Source organism: Pristis pectinata, chromosome 1 (assembly GCF_009764475.1).
Source record: "Pristis pectinata isolate sPriPec2 chromosome 1, sPriPec2.1.pri, whole genome shotgun sequence".
In the NCBI taxonomy this organism is placed as follows: Eukaryota; Metazoa; Chordata; class Chondrichthyes; order Rhinopristiformes; family Pristidae; genus Pristis; species Pristis pectinata.
In genome coordinates, this window is record NC_067405.1 from 1129515 (window position 1) to 1147370 (window position 17856).

Consider the following 17856-nt stretch of genomic DNA (forward strand, 5'->3'; position numbering starts at 1 on the left):
AGACACTCGTTGATACAGTTTAAGGTAGTTCACAGGACCCATATGTCAAAAGATCAGCTAGCCTGTTTTTATCACCATATAAATCCTATACGTGACAGATGTAAATCAAATGTGGCTTCCCTGACACATATGTTTTGGTCCTGTCCTCTTTTGGAAAAATATTGGAAAGACATTTTTAACATTATTTTAAATGTATTGAAGATTGATTTACAACCTCACCCTATCACTGCAATTTTTGGATTACCAAGGACTGAGTCTGGCCATCTATCTGCCTCCACTTACCGTATGATTGCCTTTGTTACATTAATGGCCAAATGATCCATTTTGCTTAAACGGAAGGATCCAATACCCCCTACTACTTTTCAGTGGTTCTCTCAAACTATATCATGTTTAACCTTGGAAAAAATTAGGAGTGGCACTGTTGATCCTTTGCCTAAATTTGGATATTTGGAGTCCATTTATTCAATACTTTCATATGATATAGATCCCTTTTCAATAACTTTCCAATTTAGAGGAACAGAGTTGACAACATAATATTGCTCTGTTTCTGTTGAGAAATTTCAGTCCAGTTTTTTTTTTGTTTTTTTTGAAATTTTTCTGTTTAGTTTGGTTTGATATATTGTTTATAATTTTTCTAATTGATTTGGGGATTTTTTTTTCTTTCTTTTCTTTTATATTATATTCACTTACTAAGAGATCGTGGGATCTACAGATTTTTTTTATATTTTATTGTTCTTTATGATTATCTATGCCATGACTGTTCTCCTGATCTCTGTGTACTACAGGTACAAACATCGATGTGATATATTAATCTGTATTAATCTGAAAACTAATAAAAAGATTGAAAAAGAAAAGAAAGAAAGAAAGATGTAGGCAGCTGGGGTCAAATTAACTCTATTAATTAAATTAATTAATTAGGACCTGAGTTACAGGGAAAGGTTGAATCGGTTAGGACTTTATTCCCAGGAGCGCAGGAGAATGAGGGGAGATCTTACAGACGTACACAAAATTATGAGGGGTACAGATAGGGTGAATGCATGCAGGCTTTTTCCCCTCAGGTTGGGTGAGACTAGAACTAGAGGTCATAGGTTTAGGGTGAAAGGTGAAATATTTAAGGGGAATCTGAGGGGGAACTTCTTCACTCAGAGGGTGGTGCGGGTGTGGAACGAGCTGCCAGCGGAAGTGGTGGATGTGGGTTCAATTGTAACGTTGAAGAGAAGTTTGGATAGGTGCGTGGAAGGGAGGGGTTTGGAGGGATATGGTCCAGGTGCAGGTAGGTGGGACCAGGCCGATCAGGTTGGCATGGACTAGATGGGCCGAAGGTCCTGTTTCTGTGCTGTACTGCTCTGTGACTCTATGAAATTCCATCAGTATAATGAAGAATTTTGTTAGTTTATTACCCAAGCTAATCTCAGTATCTGAGAGAGAGACACTGGCAGATGATGTTGATAAATTTCTGAGATGTCAGTGCCATACCTGAATCTGAATACTGAACTCCCAGCAGGTCCCACCGACACAAGGAACAGAGGCGTGAGCCGTGGGATTCAGGTGAGGAAGAAATGAAGATGCAGGATTTTCAAGTAAGGAACAAAAACATCCACAGAACAAAAACAATGGTGATGAAACTTTACACCAGACATTCAGCCGGCTGTGTAACAGAACCCAGTCACGTGGGCAGGAGTTTGTACCGTATCAATGCATTCACTGAGGAGAAACATATGGCAGCTCGTTGGGGGAGGAAGCAGTTGAACATCACTGATGTTTTTTGCAATCTGGGGCAGAAAGGTTCCTTTGATTCCCTCGGGAGAGAGCAGAGGTTGTGAGGAGATAATTGAGATGTAGATTTGAATGTCTCGCTCATCAGACATTGGATTGCTGCTGGAATCCAGGGATCCAGCCTGAGGAAACAGCTACCACCAGAAATGTGCCAATGTGCCCAGCTGCAGAGTGAAGCAAAGGCTGGTGAGAGGTGTCGGGAGGCAGGAGCCAGAGGTGTCTGTGGTGGAGTACAAAAACGGGAGAGCAGCCAAGCTGTATCAACCTGTGCTGTCCCTGCCCTGGAGTGTGTGATGGGACAGGGTACAGTGTGTGTGTGTGTGTGTGTGTGTGTGTGTGTGTGTGTGTGTGTGTGTGTGTGTGTGTGTGTGTGTGTGTGTGTGTGTGCGTGCAAAAGAACAGTGTAGAGGAAATGTGTGAGACAGGACAGTGTAGAGGGAGTGTGTGACGGGACAGTGTAGGGGGAGTGTGTGATGGGACAGTGTAGGGGGAGTGTGTGACGGGAGAGTGCAGAGGGAGTGTGTGATGGGAGAGTGTAGAGGGAGTGTGTGACGGGAGAGTGTAGAGGGAGTGTGTGACAGGACAGTGTAGGGGGAGTGTGTGACGGGACAGTGTAGGGGGAGTGTGTGACGGGACAGTGTAGGGGGAGTGTGTGACGGGACAGTGTAGGGGGAGTGTGTGACGGGAGAGTGCAGAGGGAGTGTGTGACGGGAGAGTGTAGAGGGAGTGTGTGACGGGATAGTGTAGGGGGAGTGTGTGACGGGACAGTGTAGAGGGAGTGTGTGACGGGACAATGCAGGGGGAGTGTGTGACGGGAGAGTGTAGAGGGAGTGTGTGACGGGAGAGTGTAGAGGGAGTGTGTGACGGGACAGTGTAGAGGGAGTGTGTGACGGGACAGTGTAGGGGGAGTGTGTGACGGGACAGTGTAGAGGGAGTGTGTGACGGGACAATGCAGGGGGAGTGTGTGACGGGACAGTGCAGGGGGAGTGTGTGATGGGACAGTGTAGAGGGAGTGTGTGTGATGGGAGAGTGTAGAGGGAGTGTGTGACGGGAGAGTGTAGAGGGAGTGTGTGACGGGACAGTGTAGAGGGGGTGTGTGACGGGACAGTGTAGAGGGAGTGTGTGACGGGACAGTGTAGGGGGAGTGTGTGACGGGACAGTGCAGAGGGAGTGTGTGACGGGAGAGTGTAGGGGGAGTGTGTGTGACGGGATAGTGTAGAGGGAGTGTGTGACGGGACAGTGTAGAGGGAGCGTGTGGAGAGAGGGAAGGGTGAGACAGGGGCCCGAATATTTTGCGCAGTCTTCTACGTGGGATCTTGTCAAAGACCTTCCTGAAGGCCATGTGAGTAATATCGACTGCCCTGCCTCCATTGATACACTTTGTTACCTGTTCAAAGAAGTCAATCAGTTTGGTCAGACAGGATCTGTCTTTCCCAAAGCCATCTGGCTGTCTCTGATCTGTCCCTGTTGTTAATCCTCTCCCTTGGAACGTTTTTGAGGACCTTCCCTACCACTGACGTTATCCTCACAGGTCCATAGTTCCCAGGCTTTTCCCTGCTGCCCTTGGAAAGGGAGACCACATCTGCTGCTCTCCTGTTATTTGGTTCTTCACTTACATCCAGGGAAGATTTAAAAATCAGCCTGAGCCTGAGGTAGCCTGGGATAAATCCTACCCAGTCCTGGGGATTTATCTACCTTTAAATCCCCTGAGGCATCTTTATTTCTGGAGACCTGCACCAGACTTTCACTTTCCCCCTTTGTCAATACCAATGAACAATATTTACTCGGGACCTCCTGGCTCCATGCACCGATTGCCTCTGTTGTCCCGATTAGGTCCTACTTTTCCCTGGTTATTCTTAATATACCCACAGAACACCTTTGGATTTTCCTTAATCCTGTCTGCCAGTGATTTCTCGTGACCCCTCTTGGCCTTCCTAATTTCCTTTTTAAGCACCTCCCTACCCTTGTTATACTTATGCCAGGCCTCCCCCGAGATTAGTTCCTGATACCTGCCATAATCTTCTGTTTTTCTCCTTCTCCAACCTTCAATGTCCTTCAACATCCAGAGTTCTCTGTAACTTGTTACCTCTTGCTTTCACCCTTACAGGAACGTGTTGACCTTGAACTCTCGCTGTTTCTCCATTACAGGCTGCCCACGGTGCTGAAGTGGACTTACCTGCAAGTACATGCTCCCAGTCCACCTTTCCCAGGTCCTCCCCTACATTATTGAAATTGGCCATCCCCCAGTTTCAGACCTTTATTCCCAGTCCAACTTTCCCCTTTCCCCTAACCTCTTTACCTCCTGATAGGGTGAGACCGGTGATCCCAGTGTGTACGCAGCTGTCTGTTGATGGATTCATGAGGGAGTTATGGACAGAGAACAAACCGCAGGACATATTAAAGCAGGAAGTGCAGGTCAGAACTGTAGGATCTGACCGGTAGATCAGGCAGATGAGGGAGCAAAACTGAGCCACTATTTCTGAGACAGAGAATGCGAGTTAACTGAAGTTGTTGAATTCGGCATTGAGTCCAGAAGGCTGTAAGGTGCAAGGGCAGAAACCAAGGTGTTCTACCTCAACCTTCTGTTGGACTGGAGCAGGAGGCCATGCACAGAGAATCTAGGTGGGAGTTGGGTGGCGACTGAAAGTAGCAGTGGGTTGAACACAGGAGCCCCACAGAGCGATCACCCAGTCTGGATCTGGTTTCTCCAGTGTGGAGGAGACCACACTGTGAACACTTGAGTGCAGAGAACTGGATTGCAAGAAATCCAAGTGAACCACTGCTTCACCTGGAAGGACGGTTTGGGTTCCTGGATGGCGGGAAGGCAGCAGGTAGAACAGTAGGTGTTCATGGGAACGTGCCGTTGGATGGGGAGTGGTTGGTAGTGAAGGAGATCTGACCAGGCAGTTATGAAGGGAATGGAATGGTGCCTTGGAAATGCTGAGACAGGAGGCAAAAGGGATATGTGTCTGGTGATAAAATCTCATGGCAGAAGTTGTGAAGATGATCCATTGAATACAGAATTTGTTGGAATGAAATGCAAGGAAAATATCTGACAGGGAGCACAGGGCAGGAGAGAGGGGTGCAGTAAGTAGGTGAGACACTGTTGAGGGCTCTGTCGAGTGTGTTGGAGAGAAGAGGTATGGTGGGATTTCCTTTATCTTCCCTGCTAGTGCTATTTTCTGTCCCTCCCCCACCCCCCGTTCTCCTAATTGCACTTTGAGTCCTCCCCCCACACGGTCTCTTCTCCCGTAGGGACTCTCCTGTCGTCAGTTCTCCATACCTGCCACAACATGCCCTTTCTCTATCCAGCCCTCAATAACTATTGGCATCCAGGACTTCACAGGCTTGTGGTCCACACCCTTGTCCCTTACTGGAACACGTTGACACAGGACTCTCACTCTTTCACTTTCAATGGCCCCCACCAGTCACATGTACACCCACTTGCAAGTGTTTGCTCCCAGTCTACATTCGCCAGGTCCTGTCTACTGACATTGGCAGCAGCCTTCCTCTGGTTCATAGTGTCACCTTTGTCCTTCTCCATGACAGTGCTGAGTCTCAGAGTCAGGGTCACTGTTTCTGAAAGGCTGTCCCGCTGACACGCCACCTACTTGCCCGGATACCTTCCGAAGATTAGGTTCAGTGTCACCCCACCCGTAGCTGGACTATCTACGCTTAAAGTGTTCTCCTAGATGCACTTTAGAAATTCAACCCCCTCTAAGCCTTTCACACTAAAGCAAACGCAGTGAATGGTGGGGAAGTTGAAATCCCCCCAGTCATAATATTATTATTTTTACATTTTTCTGTTATTTGCCAAAATATCAGCCACTCGCTCTCCTCCTGGCTGTTCAGAGGCCTGGTCTACCCTCAGCTCAGTGATTGCCTCCTTTTCGTCTCGAAGTTCTGCCCATTTAGTCTCATTGGAAGAACCTTCTAGGATATCCCTCCCTCTCTCTCTCCCACTCTCTCCCTCCCTCTCTCCCTCTCTCTCTCCCTCCCTCTCCCTCTCTCCCTCCCTCTTTCTCTCTCTCCCTCCCTCTTTCTCTCTCTCCCTCCCTCTCTCCCCCTCCCTCTCTCTCCCTCCCTCTATCTCTTCTGTAAGTTCTTTTGTTGAATAAAGACCTCTGCTTGTTTAACTTGCTAACAATCCTCCAGTATTGTGCAAGGTTGTACTATTACAGTAATGGGCCAGAGCACACTAACGCTGCTCAACAGTGTGAAGCATCACACAGAAGAAAGTTTGGCAACACCATTACTGCTCTCCATCCAGTGAGCACCCTTCCACGGTCCTGAGCCATCCCGTTATTCTGGAGGAGAGGTTGGCATTGATCTACTGAAACGTGGGCAGACAGCAGGAGGATCAGCTGTTTGCCAAGATGAAGCAGTCCCCAGAACTCTTGCAGGGCAATGGCTGCTAAATCTGCTCAAACCAAGTATGAGGGCTAAACTGTCACCTCAGCAATGAGAAGGCCAGAGTCACGACCACCCACTCGAGGAGAGACGCTTCACAATCCGGTCTCCCTCCCAGATGATGTACAGACTGGGTGAGTGTCTGATTCTGACACAATCTCACCAACGGTACTTTGTGATGTTACAAAAGACCAAGCCAATATCAGACCTGACCAATTCTGCACAAGTGAGTTACTAAATCTCTCAGCACACTCCGACAGGAAGTGGTTAGTCAGGCAAAGTTCGTCCACATGCCTGTTGCTTGGGGTGATGTCCAACAGCGTGTGCTGCTACCACATCATTCACTGCTTCTTGGGAAACACAGGAATCTTCTGGATCTGAACCATCAGAGAGCTGGATGAGGTTTCCAGAACAACAACTCATCGACCGATGGCCAGTTGCTCCACTTTGTTCAATGCTTTCACCAACAGTGACATGATGACCAACCGTAACCCAGTCCTGGGCTTCCGCTGAAGCTGGTGACGGCTGCAGCACACACAGAAAATGCATCCTGAGGTGCTGGAGAGGACTGGGGTGATGTGGGACAACAATCCCTGAAAGGCCATCTCTGACCAACTCTGGTAAAAGCCAGTCCAAGTATTCACTCAGTGTCACTGGGAGCGGCTGAGGCTGCAACATCCAAGGTAGCTGGAGTAACGGTGAAGTACGCTCAGTCAGCAGAGACACACCCTGCCCACCAGAGCCAAGGGCAAACCACAAAACACAGTTTGCAGGTTCCAAGTGTAGTTACCCAGATTCCAGTGGTGGGAGTTACACCATGCACAAAGGAAGGTTGTCATTGGGGGTCAATCACCCCAGTCCCAGGACACCCCACTTGGAGTACTGTGCTCAGTTCTGCTTGCCTCTCTACAGGAAGGATGTGGAAGCCATAGAAGGGGTGCAGAGGAGATTTACAAGGATGCTGCCTGGATTGGGGAGCATGCCTTATGAAAGTAGGTTGAGGGAACTCGGCCTTTTCTCCTGAGAACCATAGAACAGTACAGCACAATACAGGCCCTTCGGCCCACAATGTTGTGCCAACCTTTAAACCTCACCTAAGACTATCTAACCCCTTCCTCCCGCATATCCCCCCATCCCACACTCCTCCATATGCCTATCCAACAAGCTCTTGAACCTGTTCAATGTATCTGCCTCCACCACCACCCCAGGCAGCGCATTCCATCCCCAACCACTCTCTGGGTAAAAAACCTCCCTCTGATATCTCCCACCCATTACCTTAAAGCCATGTAGCCATGTCCTCTTGTTTTGAGCATTGGTGCCCTGGGAAAGAGGCGCTGGCTGTCCACTCTATCTATTCCTCTCAATATCTTGTACACCTCTATCATGTCTCCCCTCATCCTCCTTCTCTCTAATGAGTAAAGCCCTAGCTCCTTTAGTCTCTCCTCATAATCCATACTCTCCAATCCAGGCAGCATCCTGGTAAATCTCCTCTGCACCCTCTCCAACGCCTCCACATCCTTCCTATAATGAGGCGACCAGAACTGGACACAGTACTCTAAGTGTGGCCTAACCAGAGTTTTGTAGAGCTGCATCATTACCTCGTGGCTCTTAAACTCGATCCCACAACTTATGAAAGCTAACATCACATAAGCTTTCTTCACTACCCTATCCACCTGTGTGGCAACTTTCAGTGATCTGTGGATATGAACCCCCAGATCCCTCTGCTCCCCTACACTGCCCAGAATGACTCCTGCACACTGTCCAGAAGACACTCCTTGGAGCGACGGAGGATGAGGGGGGACCTGATAGAGGTGTATAAGATGATGAGAGGTATTGATCGTGTGGATAGTCAGAGGCTTTTCCCCAGGGCTGAAATGGTGGCCACAAGGGGACACAGGTTTAAGGTGCTGGGGAGTAGATATAGAGGAGATGTCAGGGGTAAGTTTTTTACTCAGAGAGTGGTGAGTGTGTGGAACGGGCTGCCGGCAATGGTGGTGGAGACGGATACGATAAGGTCTTTTAAGAGACTGTTGGATAGGTACATGGAGCTGAGAAAAATAGGGGGCTATGGGTAAGCCTAGTAATTTCTAAGGTAGGGACATGTTCAGCACAGCTTTGTGGGCCGAAGTGCCTGAATTGTGCTGTAGGTTTTCTATGTTTCTATGTTTGTATCACTAGGGGACTTCCTCAGGGCAGTGTCCTGGGCCTACCCATCAGTAACCTTCCTTCCATCAGAAGGTCAGCAGTGGAGATGGTCACTGATGTCCAATCCCGTTCACAGCTCCTCAGCAACTGAAGCAGCCCCTGTCTGTAGGCAGCGAGAATGAGACAATGTTCAGGCTCGGGCTGGTAAGTCGCAAGTGAGATGTGTGTCACTGAAGTTCCGGGCAATGAGCACCTCCCCTTGACCTTCAATAGTATAAGCATTGTGGAATCCCCACCATTAACATCCTGAGGGTCAGCAATGAACAGAAGCTCAACTGGTCCCACACATAAACGTACAGAGACCAGCTGAGACTGCATCTGGAATATTCTGCATAGGATTAGCCTCCCTGCCAAAGGAAGGAGAAGCTGTGACAGGGAGTGAAACGATGGTTCACTGGATCGATCCCGGGGATGGTTTGTTCTTCCTTTGAGGAGGGATTGAGTAGGGTGGGTCTGTACAGCCGGAGGTTGGAAGGTGACCTCACTGAAACGTACCAGTTGTTACAGGGTGTGATTGGGTGGATAATGTTATCCCCGAGCAGTGTCCAAACCAGGACAGCATTGAAGAAGTGACTAGATGAACACTTGAATCGCTGATGCATAAAGGCTAGGGGCCACGTACTGGGAGATGGGATTACTACAGGTGGGTCCCCAGTAGAATGGGGTGGGCCGAATGGCCTGTTTCCATGCTGTATGTCTCCATGATGCTGAGATGGGAAGCCTACACTGAAAGGTGTGAGGATGTTAAAGCTGGTTAGGAGCAGATGAGAAGAAATAGCACAATGCCCACCGATACTCAAGGTGATGAATTACTGTGCCTGGATGGAATGTGTGTGTGGTTAGTGATGGAGACTATAATGGAATAGCCGAGACATTGGTCCCAATCTCTCAGTCCTCATTTGATACAGGAGTTACCCCAGGAGATAACGTTACCCCAGGAGACTGAGATGAAGCAGAAACTACAGGCTAGTCCCCCCGGTCCAATCCCTTCCCACCTACGTCCGTGACACATCACACACTCTCCAACTCTTCCATAGCCTTAAGTTGTCCGGCACACACAACCTCATCTTCACCATGGACACCCAATCCCCATGTACCCCCATTCCCCATCATGATGGCCTCACCATCCTCCGCTTCTTTCTTGACCAGAGACAGAACCAGTCCCCTTCCACTAACACTCTCCTCCTGGCTGAACTTGTCCTCACTCTAAACAACTTCACTTTCGATTCCTCTCCCATTCTACAAACCAAAGGGGTAGCCATGGGCACTCACATGGGCCCCAGCTCTGCCTGCCTCTTCGATGGCTACGTTGAACAATCTCTGTTCCAAGCCTACTCCGACCCCATTCCTCAACCCTTTCTCTGCTATATCGACGACTGCTTTGGTGCCACCTCTTGTACCCGTGCAGAACTCAATGGTTTCATAAATTTCACCACAAGTTTTCACCCTGCTCTGCAATTCACTTGGGCTATGTCTGATATCTCTCTCTCCTTCCTTGGTCTTTCCGTCTCCATCTCAGGAGATTCCTTATCCACTGACATCTTCTACAAACATACTGATGCCCACAGCTGCCTTGATTACAGCTCCTCCCACCCTGTCTCTTGCAAGGACACGATCCCTTTTTCCCAATTTCTCCGCCTCCGCCGGATCTGCTCCCATGATGAGGCTTTCCACTCCAGGACATCTGAGACGTCCAACTTCTTTTCTAACCGGGGCTTCCCCCCGACTGTGGTCGAGAGAGCTCACACCCGTATCTCTGCCGTTTCCCGCACCTCTGCTCTCACCCCCACCCCTCCCAGACCCAACAGGGATAGGGTCCCCCTCGTCCTCACATTTCATCCCACCAGACTACACATCCAACACATCATTCTCCGCCACTTCCGCCATCTCCAATGGGACCCCACCACCAAGCACATCTTCCCCTCCCCACCCCTAACGGCATGAACATTGAATTCTCCCACTTTAAGTAATCCCCACCCCCTTCCCCACAACTCCCCACCCACTCCCCACCCTGCTTCTTCTCTTCGTCCCTTCCCCAGCCTCTCTTTTTTCTACCTTTTTTTCCTCTCTCTCCTCACCTTTGACCCATCCCCCGGTGGATCTGCTCTCCCCTCCTCCCCCACCCCTGCCCATCACCATCTCTTACCTGCATCTACCTATCACCACCCTGTGCCCACCCCGCCTCCCCTCTTTTGTCCACCTATCACTGCTCTGCTTTTCCCTCCTATATATTGGGCTTCCCCTTTTCCTATCTTCCGTCCTGAAGAAGGGTCCTGACCCGAAACGTTAACCGCCTGCTTTTCTCCACGGATGCTGCCTGGCCTGCTGAGTTCCTCCAGCATCGTCGTATTTTTTCATCTGAATTCCAGCGTCAGCCATCCTTTGTTTCTCTAGTCTGACATTGGCAGTAGGAAATTAGTGGAAAAAACTAAAGACAAAATGAGCTTTCCTTTGGAAGGTCAGCATTAATTGAGGCAAAGCTGCATGATATCTGGCTAATCATTGATCCTTCAGTGAGGCAACAAAGAAAGCTGATCAGGGTAGTGAGGTAGATGTTGTGTATATGGACTCCCAGATGACAGTCAGCAATGTGCCACACAGGGAGCTGGGCCTGAAGGTTGAGGTGCATGCATGGAAGGTTGAGGCACTTTGGTTCATTTCCAGACAAGTAACTGAAAGACCTTGGCTAACAATGTTATGATGGTATTAGGCAGGAATTTGGGAGAGTAAATTGGGATCAGATGCTCTCAGGGAAATGCACAGTAGAAATTTGGAGGCTGTTTATGGAACACTTGCATGGGGTTACATAGAACATAGAACGCTACAGCACAATACAGGCCCTTCGGCCCACAATGTTGTGCCGACATTTTATCTTGCTCTAAGATCTATCTAACCCTTCCCTCACACATAGCCCCCCATTTCTCTATCATTCATATGTCTATCTGAGAGTCTCTTAAATGTCCCTAATGTATCTGCCCTCATAACCTCTGCCAGCAGTGCATTCCATGCACCCACCAGTCTCTGTGTAAAAAACTTACCCCTTACATCGCCCTTATACCTTCCTCCAATCACCTTAAAATTATGTCCCCTCGTGTTAGCCATTGTCGCCCTGAGAAAAAATCTCTGACTGTCCACCCGATCTATGCCTCTTATCATCTTGTACACCTCTATCAAATCACCTCTCAGCCTCCTTCTCTCCAAAGAGAAAAGCCCGAGCTCACTCAACCTATCCTCATAAGACATGCTCTCCAATCCAGGCAGCATCCTGGTAAATCTCCTCTGCACCCTCTCACCCTCAGGCACGGTAGCATAGTGGTTAGCATAATGCTATACAGTGCCAGAGACCCGGGTTCAAATCGGGCCGCTGTCTGTAAGGAGTTTGTACGTTCTCCCCATGACTGCGTGGGTTTCCTCCGGGTGCTCCCGTTTCCTCCCACATTTCAAAGACGTACAGTTTAGGAAGTTATGGGCATGCTATGTTGGCGCCGGAAGCGTGGCGACACTTGTGGGCTGCCCCCCAAAATCACTACGCAAAAGATGTATTTCACTGTGTGTTTCAATGTACATGTGACTCATAAAGATCTTATCTTAAAGCTTCCACATCCTTCCTATAATGAGGTGACCAGAACTGAACACAATACTCCAGGTGTGCTCTAACCAGAGTTCTATAGAGCTGCAACATTACCTCTTGAACTCAATACCCTGACTAATGAAGGCCAACACACCATACACCTTCTGAACAACCCTATCGACCTGCGTGGCAACCTTGAGGGATCTATGGACGTGGACCTCAAGATCCCTCTTTTCCTCCACACTGTTAAGAGTCCTGCCATTAACCTTGTATTCTGCCTTTGAATTTGATCTCTCGAAGTGTATCACTTCACACTTTTCTGGGTTCAACTCCATCTGCCACTTCTCAGCCCAGCTCTGCATTCTATCAATATCCCGTTGTAATCTACAGCAACCTTCTACACTATCCACAACACCACCAACCTTTGTATCATCAGCAAACGCACTAACCCACCCTTCCACATCCTCATTGAAGTCATTTATAAAAATCACAAATAGCAGGGGTCCCAGAACAGATTCCTGTGGAACACCACTGGTCACCAACCTCCAGGCAGAATATGCTCCATCTACCACCACCCTCTGTCTTCTATGGCCAGCCAATTCTGAATCCACACCACCAAGTTTCCCTGGATCCCATATTTCCTGACCTTCTGAATGAGTCTTCCATGAGGAACCTTATCAAACACCTTACTGAAATCCATGTACACCACATCCACTGCTCTACCTTCATCAATGTGCTTTGTCACATCCTCAAAGAATTCAATCAGGCTCGTGAGGCACGACCTGCCCCTCACAAAGCCATGCTGACTGTCCCTAATCAGCCTATGCTTCTCTAAATGCCCATAAATCCTGTCTCTAAGAATTTTCTCCAGTAATTTGCCCACCACTGAAGTAAGACTCACTGGTCTATAATTCCCAGGGTTATCCCTACTCCCTTTCTTAAACAAAGGAACAACATTTGCCACCCTCCAATCATCTGGCACTACTCCTGTGGCCAGTGAGGACTCAAAGATCATCACCAAAGGCGCAGTAATCTCTTCCCTCGCTTCCCGTAATAACCTTGGATATTATCCCATCCGGCCCCGGTGACTTATCTATCCTAATGTTTTTCAATAGTTCCAGCACATCCTCTTTCCTCACGTCGACATGCCCCAGCGTATCAGCCTGTCGTACACCATCCTCACAAACGTCAAGGTCTCTCTCACTGGTGAATACTGAAGCAAAGTATTCATTAAGGACCTCCCCTACCTCTTCTGACTCCAGGCACATGTTTCCTCTTATCCCTGATCGGTCCTACCCTCACTCTAGTCATCCTTCTATTCTTTACATAGGTGTAGAATGCCTTGGGGTTTTCCTTGATCCTACTCGCCAAGGACTTTTCTTGCCCTCTTCTAGCTCTAAGGCCATTCATAACCTCCCTCCTGGCTACCTTGTAACTCTCCAGAGCCCTGTCTGATCCATGCTTTCTAAACCTCAGGAAAGCTTCTTTCTTCCTCTACAAGATATTCTACATCTTTTGTCAACCACGGTTCCTTCACTCTACCATCCTTACCCTGCCTCAATGGGACAAACCCCATGCAAGTAAACAACCTCCACACTTCTGCTGTGCACTTCCCCAAGAACATCTGTTCCCAATTCACGGTCCCAAGTTCCTGCCTAATCGCATCATAATTCCCCCTTCCCCAAATTAAATACTTTCCCATATCATCTGCTCCTATCCCTCTCCAAGGCTGTGGTAAGGGTCAAGGAGTTATGGTCACTGTCTCCAAAGTGCTCTACCAACGAGAGATCTGAAACCTGATCAGGCTCATTGCCTAGTACCAGGTCTAGAATGGCCTCTCCTCTAGTTGGCCTGTCCACATACTGTGTCAGGAATCTTTCCTGGACACACCGAACAAACTCCGTCCCATCTATCCCCTTTACACTAAGGAGGTACCAATCAATATTCGGGAAGTTGAAATTACCCATGACAACAACCGTGTTGTTTTTGCACCTCTCCAAAATCTGCCTCCCGATCTGCTTCTCAGTGTCTCTGCTGCTATTGGGGGGTCTGTAGAATACTCCCAACAGAGTGATCGCTCCCTTCCTGTTTCTGACCTCCACCCACACTGACTCAGTGGACGATTCCTCCAGGACATCCTCCCTTCCTACAGCTGTGACACTGTCCCTAATCAGCAAAGCCACTCCCCACATCTTTTACCTCTGCCCCTGTCCCGTTTGAAACATCTAAGCCCCGGAATATCCAGCAGCCATTCCTGCCCTTGTGACAGCCAAGTCTCTGTAATGGCCACAATGTCGTAGTTCCATGTACTGACCCATGCTCATCACAGTTGTTCCTGATATTTTTGGCATTAAAGTCGACCCACTTCAGCCCATCCAACTGACTGCAATTTTGCCCTTTCAACTGCCTATCCTTTCTCACAGACTCTCTACATTCTGCATCTACTTGTACACTACATGCACCAACCTCTGACATATCACTCTGGTTCCCATCCCCCTGCCAAACTAGTTTAAACCCTCCTGAAAATATATTTAAGACACAGTTAGATAGATTTTTGTATAGTAGGGGAATTAAAGGTTCTGAAGAAAGGGCAGGTGGGTTGATCTGAGTCCACGGACAGATCAGCCATGACCTTATTGAATGGTGGAGCAGGCTTGACGGGCCGGATGGCCTCCTCCTGCTCCTATTTCTTATGTTCTTATGTTCTCACATTTTGGAGCAGTTGTAGAGCTGGGTTGATGTGCTGGAGGAGGTACAGAGGTTGGGAGGATGATTTAAACACAGGCAGACTGTATGTATTTTAACGTTGAGATGTTGCCTGTCGTGTCCACACACCCACTGCCTCACACATGCAGGCAGTTCCGCACACGTTTCAACACTCCAGCAGGACCCTGATCCAATCAACATCTGAATGTTTCTTCCTCAACCCCAGCCAGAGACCAGACCCACTGCTCAGTCCGATCCCACTCCCGGCTGTCAGACAGAGGAACTGGTTCCATTGTGCCAACACGCACCTGCCCAGAGAGACAGTTGCTACTTTTGAGAAGGAAGCACTTTAAAATAATCAGCAATATCCTCTCTCTAAACCACAGAGAGTGAAAAGCCGCCAGCTCCAGGTGACTAACCAACCAGAGAGCCTGAGCTTGGGCAGCATTGGTCTATTCCAGGCTCAGACCTGAAACCTCAGGAACTGCACCCTCTGGCCTGCCCATCAACATGGAGTGACCAACAGTAAGACCCAACCTTGGGCCATGCCGCACTTGCTGAGAGGCCAGGTTTCAGTTTCTCTACCCTTCCTCTTTTCCTTCTTCCCCTGTCACGCAATAACCCCTCACCCAAAGATTGAGGAAATGAAAAGAAGGCTGAGATTGTTCTATTCATTTTCTGGGACTTAGGTGTCTCTTTCAAAGCCATCACTGCCCTCAAGAAGTTGGGGCTGTGGCCTCCATGAACCACTGCAGTCCTTCTGGTGAAGATGCTCCCACACAGTGCTGCTGGGGAGGGGGTTCCGGGGTTTAGACCCAGTGATGGTGAAGGAACGGCAAGATATTTTAGTTCAAGTCAGTGTGTGACCTGGAGGGGAACCTGCAGGTGGTGGTGGTCCCCTGCCCCTCCTGCCCTCGTCCTTGGTGGGAGAGGAGGTGGGTTTGGGAGGTGCTGTCGGAGGAGCCTGGGTGAGTAACTGCGGTGCGTTGTGCAGACGGTGCACACTGCAGCCGCTGTGCGCCGGTGGTGGAGGGAGGGGTGTTTAGGGAGGTGGGTGAGTGGCAAGTTTTTCTCTGGTAGGACAGAGCTTCCTGAGACTTGTTGGAGCCTCACTCACTCAGGAAGTGGGAGTGTTCCATCACACTCTTGTGGTTTGTAGCTTGGGGTGTCAGGAGGTGAGTCACTCACCACTGGATGTCCAGCCTCTGACCAGTCTGGTAGCCATGGTACTTATGTGGCTGATCATTTGAGTTTCTGGCCAGTGGTGACCCTCAGGATGTTGAGGGTGGAGAACAGTGATGGTAATGCCATTGAGCACCAAGTGTAGCTGGTTAGACATTGTCTTGTTGAGGTGGCACTTCTGTGGCATGAATGTTACTGTGCCTGAATGTTGTTGAGGACTCGCTGCCTGCAGACAGGGGCTGCTTCAGTTGCTGAGGAGCTGGGAATGGGATTGGACATCAGTGACCATCTCCACTGCTGACCATCTGATGGAAGGAAGGTCACTGATGAAGCAGCTGAGGATGGCTGGGCCCAGGACACTGCCCCGAAGATCTCCCCCAGTGATGTACTTGGACTGGGGTGATTGACCTCCAACACCCACACCCACCTTCCTCTCCATGAGGTCTGAATCCAGCCACTGGAGAGTTTCCCATCGATGCCCAATGACCTCAGCTTTACCAGGGCTCCTTGATGCCACACTTGGTCAGATGCTGCCTTGATGTCGAGGGCAGTCCTTCTCCCCTCACCCCTGGAGTTCAGCTCTTTGGTCCGTGTTTGGACCCAGGCTGTGATGGGCTCTGGAGCGGAGTGGTCCTGGTGAAACCCAAACTGGGCGTCGGTGAGCAGGTCACTGGGGAGTCAGAGTCACTTGACAGCACTGTCGGTGAGGCCTTCATCACTTGTGCTGGTGATGGGGAGTGGACTGATGGGGCGGTAATGAGCCAGATTGGATTTGTCCTGCTGATTGTGAACAGGACACCCCTGGGCAATGGTCCCTATTGTGGGGTAGATGTCAGTGTTGTACCTGGACAGGAACAGCTTGTCCAGAGGCACAGCCAGTTCTGGAGTGCGGGTCTCCGGTACTACAGCTGGGATGTTGTCCGCTCCCATGGCCTTTGGATGTCCAGTGACGTCAGCCGTTTCTTGATATCACACGGAGTGAATCACACCTGTGACGGTGGGGATGTCGGGAGGGAGGGGAGATGGTGGGGGTGTCGGGAGTGAAGGGAGATGGTGGGGGATTCGGGAGGGAGGGGAGACGGTGGGGGTTTCGGGAGGGAGGGGAGACGGTGGGGGTTTCGGGAGGGAGGGGAGACGGTGGGGATGTCGGGAGGGAGCAGAGACGGACCATGCGCTCGACATTTCAGTCTGATGGTGGATGCAGTGGGCTGGGGTGAGAGGTCCATGTGAAGCAGCAGTGCCGGCACGGATTTGTTGAGCCTGATGGTCCAGATTTGTGTTACAGACTGAACAGAATCCCAGCAGAGGTGCTGATTGTTCTGAGGTGCAGTATCTGACCACACCACAAGGACAATGTGTCTTCTCCCCTGTCCTCGTCTGTCCCATGGTTGAGTGACCACCCTGTGCCAGGTATAAACAGAGGTTCTATTGTCTAACCCTGGGTTCTGCCCAGATTTACCAGGTGACCTTTGCCAACAGCAAGCCTGGGCTTGCTGACACTGGCTGTTCCTGCCCAGTCTGGTTGTTGGGTGAGGCGACAGGGCCCTATTCATGCAGTCACTGGTCCAGAGAGAGCTGCAGTTCCCACAGAGAGCTGAGAAGTGAAAACATTGCAGGTAAGAGAACAGGGAATCACTCGGGCTACCTGCAGACTCACATGCAGCTTGTCCTGGGCAATGGAGCAGTGGTCACAGAGTTGTACAGCACAGAGGCAGGCCCTGCCGTGCACCTCGTCCATGCCAGCCATTCCTCTTTGGCACTATTTATTTATTTTTGTAATTTATGGTAATTTTTATGTCTTGCTCTGTACTGCTGTAAACCTGATTCTGATTCACCCACCTTAGGTCTGCAGACTTCTCTGCCTTGGTGATTCAGTGGCTTGTCGAGATGCGTACTGAGGGCCTCTGCCTCCACCCCTCCCTCAGGCAGTGTGTTCCTGATTCCAACCCTGCTCTGGGGGAAAAAATTCTTCCTCAGACCCCCTCTGAACCTCCCGCCTCTCAACT